Genomic DNA, 13389 nt, shown 5'->3' with positions numbered 1-13389 from the left:
CCCCCCCCCCACCACACCCCCCGCACCCTCCCCCCCCCTCCCCCCCCGCACCCCCCCCCTTCCCCCCCCCCTCCCTTTTCTCTAGAAATTATGTGCTTAAAATTTCCTCTTTCCTATCGCTGTCTTGTGTCTGTCTGTTTTTTTCCCACCTTCTCTTTCTGTGACCTTTCGGAGTTTTTGTTACTTTAAAAATTAGTGTACTCACTTGTTATCAGTATTTTCTTTTGTTTTGGTTTTTTATAATACGCCGCCTTAAAATAAACTCACTTGTTATCAATATGTTGTTGTTTGTTGTTGTTTTTTGTTGTTGTTTTTTTTTTTGTTGTTGTTGTTTTGACTCACTTGTGTAAACAAAGTGAGTCTATGTTTTAACCCGGTGTTCGGTTGTGTGTGTGTGTGTGTGTGTGTGTGTGTGTGTGTGTGTGTGTGTGTGTGTGTCCGTGGTAAACTTTAACATTGACATTTTCTCTGCAAATACTTTGTCAGTTGACACCAAATTAGGCATAAAAATAGGAAAAATTCAGTTCTTTCCAGTCATCTTGTTTAAAACAATATTGCACCTCTGGGATGGGCACAAAAAAATAATAAATGAAGCCTAATTATATGCAAACTGCATTTACTGTTATATTTATATTTTTTGTACGCACGGTTCAAGAATCGGCAATTCTCCGCATCCCACAACAGCCAGTGAAATTACAACTGGACGAGCTACCAACCCTAGAAGAGACTGTCAAGGCCATTGAACAGCTGAAATGTGGCAAGGCAGCAGGGGTTGACGGAATTCCGCCGGAGGCGTGGAAGAATGGAGGCCCAGCACTACACTCCAAACTCCACAACCTCTTTGTCTGCTGCTGGGAGCAAGGCAAACTACCACAGGACCTCCGTGACGCAGTCATCATCACCCTGTATAAAAACAAGGGAGAAAAGTCGGACTGCTCCAACTACAGGGGGATAACTCTGCTCTCCATCGCAGGCAAGATCCTCGCCAGAGTCCTCCTAAATCGGCTGGTGCCTACTATCGCCGAAGAACATCTCCCAGAGAGTCAGTGTGGCTTTAGAGCCAACAGAGGCACCACTGACATGGTCTTCGTTCTCAGACAGCTACAAGAAAAATGTCGGGAACAGAACAAAGGACTGTATGCGACATTCGTCGATCTCACGAAAGCTTTCGACACCGTGAGCAGAAAAGGTCTGTGGGAGATCATGAAACGTCTAGGATGCCCCCCAAAATTCCTCAGCATGGTCATCCAACTACATGAGGAACAGCGTGGACAGGTCAGACACAGCAACGACCTTTCGGAGCCCTTCCCAATTGGAAATGGAGTGAAACAAGGTTGTGTCCTCGCGCCGACCCTCTTCACGATCTTCTTCAGCATGATGCTCCAACAGGCCACTGAAGATCTTGGCGACGACGACGGTATCTTCATCAGATACCGCACTGATGGCAGCCTATTCAACCTGAGGCGGCTACAGGCCCACACCAAGACACTGGAGCAACTCATCAGAGAGCTTCTGTTTGCCGACGATGCTGCCCTCGTCGCCCATACAGAAGCGGCCCTGCAGCGTATAACGTCCTGCTTCGCAGAGGCTGCGCAGCTCTTCGGCCTAGAAGTCAGTCTGAAAAAGACGGAAGTTCTCCACCAGCCTGCCCCACAGGAAGAATTCCATGCTCCTCACATCAACATCGGTGAGACAGAGCTGAAGTCGGTCCACCAGTTCAGCTACCTAGGCTGCACCATCTCGTCTGACGCCAAGATCGACAAGGAGATCGACAACAGACTTGCAAAGGCAAACAGCGCATTCGGCAGGCTGTACAAGAGAGTGTGGAACAACAAACACCTGAAGAAAGACACAAAGATCAGCGTGTACAGAGCTGTTGTACTGCCCACCCTGTTGTATGGCTCCGAAACCTGGGTCACCTACCGGCACCACATACGACTGCTTGATCGCTTCCACCAGCGCTGCCTTCGCACCATCCTCAGCATCCACTGGAGTGACTACATCACAAATGTCGAGGTCCTGGAGCAGGCAAAGACTATCAGCATCGAGGCAGTGCTGCTAAAGACCCAGCTACGTTGGGCAGGGCACGTGTCCAGGATGGAGGACCACCGCCTGCCCAAGATCGCGCTGTATGGCGAACTGTCCACTGGCCACCGTGACAGAGGAGCACCCAAGAAGAGATACAAAGACTCCTTGAAGAAAGCTCTCGGTGCCTGTCACATTGACCATCGCCAGTGGTCCGCAGTAGCCGCTGATCGAGAGACCTGGCGACGCACCATCCACCAAGCTGTCTCCTCCTTCGAAAACAACCGCAGGGCCAGCCTTGAGGACAAACGCAGAAGGAGGAAGAACCACGACGCTGCAGCCGCGAACCCAGACCAGACTTTCCCTTGCAACCGCTGCGGCCGACTCTGCTTTTCCCGCATTGGTCTTGTCAGCCATGAGCGTGCCTGCATCAGACGTGGACAACGCCCTTCCTAGATCTTCGTTAGCGAAGCCAGGCCATGATATGATGGTATATTTTTTGTATTCTCTAAACTTGGCACTTTGATCTGATATTCTGACCCAACAACAAGAGCAGTCATTATTATCATTTTGCTAAGCATGGAAGTTTTCTTTATTTTGCAAACGTTTTGGTGCAGACAGTAAAAAAGGGAAATTACTCTGTAATTAATGCTAGGGGACTTAATTTGGTTTAAACTGATCTTTCTCATCTTAAACATTACATTTTGAAATTATACTCAATACATAAAAAGCTTGGTTTTTTTAAAAGTGTATCACAAGTGAGTCTTGAAGGCCTTGCCTCTCTTGTTTATAATACGCCGCCTTAAAATCAACTCACTTATTGTCAGTGTGTTGTTTTCTTGTTTGTTTGTTTTTCGGTTATTCCCTTTTTTTTTCTCTCCTCGGGTGGGTGGGGTGATAGCCTTGAGGTAATGCGTCCGCATTGGAAGCGAGAGAATCTGAGTGCGCTGGTTCGAATCACTGCTCAGCCGCCGATATTTTCTCCCCCTCCACTAGACCTTGAGTGGTGGTCTGGACGTTAGTCATTCGGTTGAGATAGTAAACCGAGGTCCCGTGTGCAGCATGCACTTAGCGCACGTAAAAGAACCCACGGCAGCAAAAGGGTTGTTCCTGGCAAAATTCTGTAGAAAATTCCACGTCGATAGGAAACATAAATAAAACTGCGCGCAGGAAAAAAAAAAAAAAAAAAAAAAAAAATGGGTGGCGCTGTAGTGTTGCGACGCGCTCTCCCTGGGGAGAGCAGCCCGAATTTCACACAGAGAAATCTGTTGTGATAAAAGAAATACAAATACAATACAAATACAAATACAATACAAATACAAATACAAATACAATACAAATACAATACAAATACAAATAGAAATACAATACAAATACAATACAAATACAATACAATACAAATACAAATACAATACAAAACAAATACAAATACAATACAATACAAAACAAATACAAATACAATACAAAACAAATACAAATACAATACAAATACAATACAAAACAAATACAAATACAATACAAAACAAATACAAATACAATACAAATACAATACAAATACAATACAAATACAATACAAATACAAATACAATACAAATACAAATACAATACAAATACAAATACAAATACAATACAAATACAATACAAATACAAATAGAAATACAATACAAATACAATACAAATACAAATAGAAATACAATACAAATACAAATAGAAATACAATACAAATACAAATACAAATACAATACAAATACAAATGTGGCAGACAGCCCACAACTGAAGACGTAATTACTGGGTTTGTTCGCCGTTCTTTATAGGACTGTGATTGTGCCCAATTTTCTGTTCCACCCCTGCCCTTACCCCCGTCCAGCTGGAGTTTGGTTGTTAGGCGTCTTTTTTTCTTTCTTTTTTTTTCTTTTTTTTTATAATTCATTATGTGACCTTTTTATTTTGTAACGCGGCTATGTATGGTGGGGCTGGGACCTAAAACAAAAATCAGTGAATTGAACTGATCCAAAAAAAAAAAAAAAAAAAGAAAAAAAAGAAGAGAATAATGTTAAAGGTCAATGCGGTGCTAAAGGGAAATGTTGTAAGCGAATGTCAAGGATCATGGCCGGAACACAGGGCGAGATCAATCTTAAAAAGCGAATACGTTAAGACGGTTTTTGAAGAAAAAAAAAGAATTTATATCAAACGGCTAAACAAAAACAAAAAAAAACCAAAACCAAAACAAAACAAACAAAAAAAAAAGAAAAAAAAAAGGGGGCGATCTGGCACTTACTAATTCAGGCTAACAGCTTTAATTCGTTCGTCAACAATTATGGCGAATGACACCAGTATATAGACCGGCCATGATTTCTAGCGAATGTCAGCATTGGGGGGGTATGGCCGTCAGCGATAAGCAATGAACAATGTATGGTATGGTATGGTATAGTATGGTATGGTATGGCATTGGGTTACTAGTATTGTGTTGTATGGTATAGTGTTGTATTGTATAGTATTATTGTTGTATTGAATTGCATTATAAGGTATTCTATTGCATTGTATTGTATTGTAAGGTATTGTATTGTATTGTACTGGATGGTATTGGATCGTACAGCATTACTTTGTGTCGCAACACATTTCTCCGTTCGTTGGCTGCAACTCCCACGTTCACTCGAATGTACACGAGTGAGCTTTCACGTGTATGACCGTTTTTACCCTGACATGTAGGCAGCCATACTCCGTTATCGGGGGTGTGCATGCTGCGTATGCTCTTGTTTCTGTAACCCACCGAACGCTGACATTGATTACAGGATCTTTAACTGAGCGTATTTGTTCTTGTGCTTGCGTATACACACGAAGGGGGTTCAGGCACTAGCAGGTCTGCACATAAGGATAATGTTGACCTGGGAGATAGGAGAAATCTCCACCCTTTACCCACCAGGCGCCGTTACCGAGATTCGAACCCGGGACCCTCAGATTGAAAGTCCAACGCTTTATTGCGCTCGTCGTTCCACTATCAGAATGGATCTTTTTTTTCTGTAGAACTTTCCAGGGCCAGCCCTTTTGTTGCTGTAGGTTCTTTAAAACGTGCTAAGTGCATGCTGCACACAAGGACACGCTTTTTCGACTCATCCGAATGAGTCTTACACCCGGACTACTGATCAAAAGTCAGGTATATATGGGTGAGTAAAAAATACCACGCAGAAATCATAATTGTGGGCGACTCGAACCCGTTGACGTTTTGCTTCGAAGTAGTCAGGCGCATTACCACTCGGCCACCGCTTCAGCCCATTGTGTCTCACACGACCCGAAAGAACAGAAAAAAGAAAGGTCTGTCGTGATAGAGCTGCTCGCTTCTATAATGTGACACCAGGCCTGTTCACAAGTCTGTGAGCGAAAAAGGGTGTGTGTGTGGCTGCCGTCCTGTTGAGCGAAGGTAGACAATGACGTTGTGTCCAACTTGTGAAAACCGTTTAGGTTGCTTCCCTTACACCCGGTGATGCTGCTGTGAGAACGAACACGCGCGCGTGTGTGTGTGTGTGTGCGAGGGGGGGAGGGGGGGCGGTTGGATGGGAGGGGGGCGTGAGGGGGGAGGGGGATGCGCGAGCGCACGCGTTCGTGTGTGTGTGTGTGTGTGTGCATTTATGCATGTGCGCGTCTCTCTCTCAATTTCTCTAGCTCTGTCTCGCTCGCTCGCTCTCTCGCTCTAATGGTCCTCATGTTCAAAGTACACAAAAACATGTCACCAACGTACCTCAGTGACCTTGTTCAACGGGCATCAGAGCGTTACGATTCAGATAATTATATTCTGCCTCGTGTGCGCATCGATTTGTACAAATCTGGCTTTGCAGTTTTTTGGACCATCTGTTTGGAACTTTCTTCCTTTGTTCATTAAGACGTGCGATTCATTACGTTCCCTCAAATCAAGCATACGAAAACTTCTGCTCCACAAACAATAGGCCCACTTTTTTTTTTTTTTAACCAGCTATAAAAGACAGAAAATCATGTGTTTTGTGAAGTTTGTATCTGTACCTTTACATGCAGTGAATTTATTTTAATTCTACCTTTGTGCTTTAATGTTTTTACTTGTTCGCCAGTTAATTGGATGTTATTACCTATAACATCTGCATCAGCAAATTAGTCACTTTTGTATATGTACAATGTTAAAGTTGTGTTTCTCTGTTTTCTTTATGTCCGCTATCTCTCTCTCTCTCTCTCTCTCTCTCTCTCGAGAGAGAGAGAGAGAGAGAGAGAGAGAGAGAGAGAGAGAGAGAGAGAGAGAGAGTCGTATAGATAGTTACAGTCTGACAATATATATATATATATATATATATATATATATATATATATATACATACATGATAAAGTTGTGTGTGTGTGTGTGTGTGTGTGTGTTAATATCTGCAATTTGAAGTGTTATCTTGGTGCATCGACACACACATATGTGTTGCTTTTTTCATGTACAGAGGTATGTTATTATGCATTATTGTATATGTATTCTTCCATGCCAGGCGCTTGAAACCATTATATGGGGAGGTTTCGCTATGTAAGTACTTTCTATTATCATGATTACCATTGTTATCATAATATATCTGCGCTAAAAGACCAGCAACTAACTCCGCACTGAAAATTCAACAGCACACATTTCACAGATATAGACTCTCTCTCCTTCTTTGATTAAGCACGGAATTACAAACAGGGCGCATGCCATCTGATTATTTTTGCGGTGAGCCATCACTTTTAAGTGATGTGAATATATAGTAGTCTCGATTTGAGACCAAAATGAATTTGTTAAACTGCCTGGGCTGGTTTTTCGCTATTTATATAGTTCATGCAGACGTCATCTGCTATGGAGGGACGAGATAGTAGGCTACACTGGATGGTTAGACTATTCTTTATTGACAATTCCCGATCGTACTTAAAGATTTTTTCCCCTCGCTTTTATGTTTCGGAAAATGAAGCTCATATCTTTTTTTTCTTTTTTTCAACAGAAGTATATGTACGACGTTTCACTGTGAGGAGTACCTCTGGGATGTTTTCTTCCAGTGTCAACTATAGTTGCCTGATGCATTATCAAATGACACAGATTTCAAAGCCATCACTTGTGTCACTCACTTCTTCACATTACTCCGAAAATATATTTCCAAAAGACCCATTGGAACATTCCTCTAACTGTTGTTATGTAGGTTACAGTTTATTTAGCGAATACAAATAGAAAATAAAATACAAAAACAAACAACAACAACAACAACAAAAAAGACCACACACATGTAATGAACATGCGTAGCCTATATTCTTATTGTTGGAATACATTTAGGATGTGACAAACTCGAATGGTTATAAGATCCTTCTTAAACACTATTGTTAAAAGACTCCCAATGGAAAGGAGTCGTCTCCAGTCGCCATGTCTAGTTTCGCTCACACCGGTCCGTGACGTCACTGCCCTCTGCGTCTTCCCACTCCCTGTTACACCCTCCGCAGTAATTGGCTCTGTAACAGGCAACAAGGAAATCAGCTCAGCTGTCATGGATAGTCACAGCTTGTCGTACATCATACTCCATTCATGAATTTTCCTTTTCAAAACCATTTTTGGGGTACTGAAAGAATAGGCTTACATTTTCATGATTTGTTTAATTCTGCCTTCCACACACAGACGCAGACAGAAACAGACACAGGCAGACACAGCCACACACACACACACACACACACACACACACACACACACACACACACAGAGTGGAACTGAGACAAAGAGCGATCGACCGACCCCCCTTCCCCCTACCACTCACCCCCAACCACCACATCACCCCTACACTTACGCACACACACACACACGCACACACACACACACACACACACACACACACACACACACACACACACACACACACACAGAGTGGAACTGAGACAAAGAGCGATCGACCGACCCCCCTTCCCCCTACCCCTCACCCCCAACCACCACATCACCCCTACACTTACGCACACACACACACACGCACACACACACACACACACACACACACACACACGCACACACTTCTGGTTAACAAATGGCTGTAAACAAGAAATTCGCTTCATTTTGATTACAATCGACCTGCAATCTCATACATTGTCAGCCAACCATCGACAAATGGCAAGAAAACGGAAAGAGAACAAACTGTACGCTGTCAGCAACGGAAGAAATTGCGGAATTTTTAAACACTGGAACGATGCTTCAAGATCAATTACTTGGTTCTCAAGAGCAGCATAATTATAAGGGTTATGAAACTATGGCCTTAGCACTTGCGACTTGCTGGACATGAAAACCCGACAATCTACGGTGTCGGTGAGTACATGAATGATGAAAATGATGAAGTAATAGTTGATCAGATGTACCGTGATGAAGATAACCATGAAATAATAGAAAACAGCAAAAGCTGCTTCTGTGGACAAGAAACGGAAGAATGCACGTTGCGATGTTCCGACTGTCACACAAAAAAAATCATTTTTCATGTACAAACCTCCCAACCTACCAGATTTGTGCGTTCGTGAAATCGTCACGCAAGTATACGTGCAAAGTTTGCAGTGACATTTTCTATGATGAAGCGATAGCAGAAAACATATTTCCCAAAGAAACAGAACATAAAAATTGTGTCTTATAAATTTTAAGGTTTTATGACAATAAAAAGTATTCTGTTCTATTCTATTCACACGCGCGCACACACACACACACACACACACACACACACAGATATAGACTACAACAACAACAATCACAACAACAACAGCAGCAACAGCAACAACAACACCCAGAGCTAATACAGCCATGACTGTCACCCACGTGCACTTGGCTCCCGGCACAGCGATACACGTGGCTCCCGTGCAGGGGTTGGCAAAGCACATGGCCACAGGCATGTCCTCGGGGCAGTCCTGTCGCTTCTCCCGTCTCGCTCCAACTGACAGCGCCACTGCAAGCAACATTGGGGGTGGGAGCAAAGTCAGGGTCTCTCTGTGGGCTACTCTGGAAGGAGATGATGGTTCTTGATGAACGTGGCGTAACGTGTTCAAGTTGAGAACAACAGGCTTTCTTATTTTCTGGAAGTAGTTGTTTTTCTTGATGAGTGCACGTGTTGGTTGGAGAACATTATTTCTTATTCCGGAATGATTGTATATATCACACACATTTGAGAACATGTTTTCTTATTCTGGAAAGTTGTTTCTGTGTGCATGTACGTGTTAATTTAGAACAGGGTTTCTTATTCTGGAATGATTTTCTTTTTATGAATGCACGCGTTAATTTTGGAACGATATTCCTTTATGGATATACGTGTTAATTTAGGACAGGAATTCTTATCCTGGAACTACGTTTCATAATGTGCGTGTTGATTTGGGACAGATCGCTTTTATGCAAGCTAGGTTGTTGTTATTTTTATTTTTCGGAAGTTAATCTGCCATTTCAAAAATTGTAATGGCACATTTATAGTAGTGTTCCGTATTCTTAAAAAAAAAAAATATATATATATATATATATATATATATATATATATAATATCGCGAACGGGCGCAGGAGTCCATTTGTAAGAGCACTTGAAGATCCTGTGTTCGAATCCCGGTCTGGTTGATTAAGAGTGGATATATTTTTTTTCCTGACCCCTACCCCCACTCCTCCCTCCCCGGGTCAACACGTGTGCAGACCTGCCAGTGAGTGAAGGCCTTGTGTGAAAACGCACGCAGTTCCAGAATGCTCGTTAAAGATCCTGTTTCCCTTGCCGTCGGGGAATGGAAACAGAAATAACCAGTGGTACACTGACCACAAGAATCATCAGCAAAGCAGAAGGATGATGAGAAGAAGAACAACAACAAGAAGAGGAAGAAGAAGAATGTCAAGATGACGACGACTAAGAAGAAGAAGAAGAAGAGGAAGAAGAAGAATATGAAGATGACGACGACTAAGAAGAAGAAGAAGAGGAAGAAGAAGAATATGAAGATGGCGACGACTAAGAAGAAGAAGAACAAGAAGAGGAAGAAGAAGAATATGAAGATGGCGACGACGTAGAAGAAGAAGAAGAGGAAGAAGAAGAATATGAAGATGACGGCGACTAAGAAGAGGAAGAAGAAGAATATGAAGATGGCGACGACTAAGAAGAAGAAGAACAAGAAGAGGAAGAAAAAGAATATGAAGATAACGACGACTAAGTAGAAGAAGAACAAGAAGAGGAAGAAGAAGAATATGAAGATGACGACGACTAAGAAGAAGAACAAGAAGAAGAACAAGAAGAGGGAGAAAACGAATATGAAGATAACGACGACTAAGAAGAAGAACAAGAAGAAGAACAAGAAGAGGAAGAAAAAGAATATGAAGATAACGACGACTAAGAAGAAGAAGAACAAGGAGAAGAAGAACAAGAAGAGGAAGAAGGAGAATATGAAGATGACGACGACGACTGAGAAAAAGAAGAAGAAGAATATGAAGATGACGACGACGAAGAAGACGAAGAAACAAAAAAAGAAGTAGGAGAAGAAGAACGAGGACAGCGACGGGGTCATGTCTGCATTTGAATTAAAGAAGAAGATGATGATGATGACGACGAAGATGATAACGACGACGACTACGAAGAAGAAGAAGAAGAAGAAGAAGAACCAGGGTAGCGACTGGGTAATGTCTACATTTGAATTAAAGAAGAAGAAGAAGAAGGAATCTTACCACAGGCACCGAGCAACAGAAAAATGTGAAGAGCTGTCATGGTTGCTGTACTGACGTTGTACTGACGTTCCTCTGTCCTCTCTCTCTCTCTAGCGTAGACCTTCTGGGCGTTCCTGACCTTCTGCTTTATACCAAGCGCTCGCAGTTAGCCTTGTGTGTGTGTGTGCGTGCGTGTGCGTGCGTGCGTGCGTGTGTGTGTGTGTGTGTGTGTGTGTGAGTGTGTGTGACGTGCCATTATCTGCAAATTGTCGGCAATTTCCTAAAATCACACAAGCAGCAGCCAGCCAGCGCAAACCAGCGAGACCTGAGTGACTCTCCCTCATACCAGTACCAGGGTCGTTGAACACAGTTTCCTAGTCAACGTTGTTCGGCGAAAAGGGGCTATTTTGTTGTTGTTGTTGTTGCTGCTGCTGCTGCTGCTGTTGTTGTTGTTGCTGTTGTTGTTGTTGTTGTTGTTGTATATTCGTTTGCTTGTTTGTGTAAGACAATGAGCCTCCCGTGGCTCCCTCATTGTAGATTAGAAATAACGACAGCTCCCGTAGCGTGCATGCTTGAGACAAGAAACTACACCACAAGAACCCAACACCCGCCTGAAAGTCTCTGTTATCATTTCTACTCATTTCTGTCAGACAACTCCAACTTAGATAGTACCTGCTGACTCTACAGTTTGTATAGCCCGTTTCACTCAGCCATCTTAGCTATCATAAGTCGTTTTGGTGGGGGGGGATGGGGTTTGGAGGAGGAGGGGGGTGGTGGGGGGAGGGGGGGGGGTGGGCTGGTGCTCGGAGTTTGTGTTGATGCTGCCTGATCCTACCTACCCGATTCCTGACATGGATGACTTGATGCTTACCTTCCACCCCTCCATCTACCCAGTTTCTCCCAACTGTTTTTTTTTTTTTTGTTGTTGTTGTTTTTTTCCTTTTTACCATTCACTCCCCCTCCCTTCCTCTCCTGGGAACTTTTCAAGCGATCACATTAGAATATGAAAATCATTTCTTCAACTTAAATATATATATATATATATATATATATCTACAATCACCAGCATGTGGGACGGTTACTGCCCTAGCGGACGTAAGAAAAAGCTATTGGACTTATAAATTTAAAGTTAGTCGTTTGCTTGTGCGTTTTGGGGGTTTTTTTGTTTGTTTTTGTTTGTTTGTTTGTTTTCTTTTTGACTTTTTATTTATTTATTTTTATTGCTCTGTTGGTGTATGTAAAATGCTTGTGTATTATGTTTTAACGCCACCAGGGGGCGGGGGGGGGGGGGGGGGGGGGGGGGGTGGTGGTTAAATAAACTTACTTCTTGCCTTGCTTGGCCTTGCTTTCGAACATTTAAACCTTTTTTTGCTTTCTTTTCTGTTTTTGTTTTAAAACCTTCCTCCCAGAATCTAACAACAGATCAGTGCTCCAGCTCAGTTCCATTCCTGGGTCATACTCTGACCAAAACGTCACAGTGCGTGTGATGGGTTGTGGAACGAGTCACGGTATAAAGTAATGGTTATTTTGACTGTCGCTATCCTTCCCAACAGTACAACGGTAATTGTCGGTGAAAGCGGAAGATTGCCGATTTTGGGGTTGTTAGATGTAAAACAAGCGCGGTCACGCACACGTAAGCAAACTGTTTTTGGTGTTTGTTTTTTTTTTTGTTTTTGTTGTTGTTTTGTTCTCTAACGGTGCTGCTAATATGTCTCGTTGTCAGGTCATGGCCTTGATAGTTGGCCATGATACGTAGTTAAGCAGCAACAGGCGTGGACAGTAATCTTTCGTTACTGTTCATGTTGGTAACCACCACCCCCCCCCCCCCCCCCCCCCCCCCTCATTGATGTTGATCATGAATATCCGCTATGGAACCATGTGAAAAGGACGTAGAGCACATTATAAACACTTGTAATGAGGATGATGATGATGATGATGACGATGATGATGATAATAATAATGATGATGATGATGATAATTTTCATTATTATTTTGATCATTATCGTTATGATGATGATGATGATAATTATTATTACTATCATCATCATCATCGTCATCATCATCATCGTTATCATCATCATCATTATTATTATTATTATTATTATTATCATTGACCCTCAGTCAGACAGACAGAACGCAAGACGCTTGTTGTATTATACGGCACTGTATTCCCTTACACTGCATTGCAATGCTTTGTACTGTATTGTATTGCATTGCACTTCGCAGCAATGGACTGTACTGTACTGCGCTGTGTTGTGTTGTGTTGTGTTGTGTTGTGCTGTGTTGTGTTGTGTTGTGTTGCACTTTTGTCGTGACAGATTTCTCTCTGTGTGAAATTGAGGCTGCTCTTCCTAGAGAGAGAGTGTGTGTCGCCACAGTCGAGTGCCACCCATATTTTCTCTTCTTTTTTTTTTCTTTTTTTTTGTTGTTGTTGGTGTTGTTTAGAACTCAGTTCTATTTATTTTACTATGAAAGAGTTTTTTTGTTTCCAACAGAATTTTTGCAATTTTTTTTTTTTTTTTTTTTTTTTTTTTTTTGTCGTTGATTCTTTTACAGTGCACTACTCGGTCGTGCATGTTGCATACGGGACCTCGGTTTATCGTTTCATCTGAAAGACTAGCACACAGACCACCAGTTAATGCCTAGTGGATTTTAAAGTCCCAGTCTGTTTATGGGACTGGAACCAGCGGACATCCGCTTCACCGGCGGGCACTTTGCCA

At 42.5% G+C, this 13389-nt stretch overlaps 1 long non-coding RNA gene across 4 annotated transcripts in view; it reads right to left on the bottom strand.

The window, feature by feature from the left end:
* Positions 1-10852, bottom strand: part of LOC143283771 (uncharacterized) — a 13423-nt gene extending 2571 nt beyond the window's left edge. Inside the window, exons 1-3 of one of the 4 annotated variants that reach the window (XR_013055450.1) lie at positions 10691-10852; positions 8828-8954; positions 7282-7497 (exon numbers count right to left, since the gene is read on the bottom strand). This is a non-coding gene — a long non-coding RNA (uncharacterized LOC143283771). Of the gene's footprint in view, positions 1-7281; positions 7498-8827; positions 9008-10690 lie in introns of those variants that run through there. The other 3 variants (XR_013055447.1, XR_013055452.1, XR_013055446.1) reach the window with 3 other exon arrangements.
* Positions 10853-13389: the final 2537 nt, after the last annotated feature.

This window comes from Babylonia areolata, chromosome 1 (assembly GCF_041734735.1).
Source record: "Babylonia areolata isolate BAREFJ2019XMU chromosome 1, ASM4173473v1, whole genome shotgun sequence".
Classification (NCBI taxonomy): domain Eukaryota; kingdom Metazoa; phylum Mollusca; class Gastropoda; order Neogastropoda; family Buccinidae; genus Babylonia; species Babylonia areolata.
This window is presented reverse-complemented; position numbering and strand designations above follow the sequence as displayed.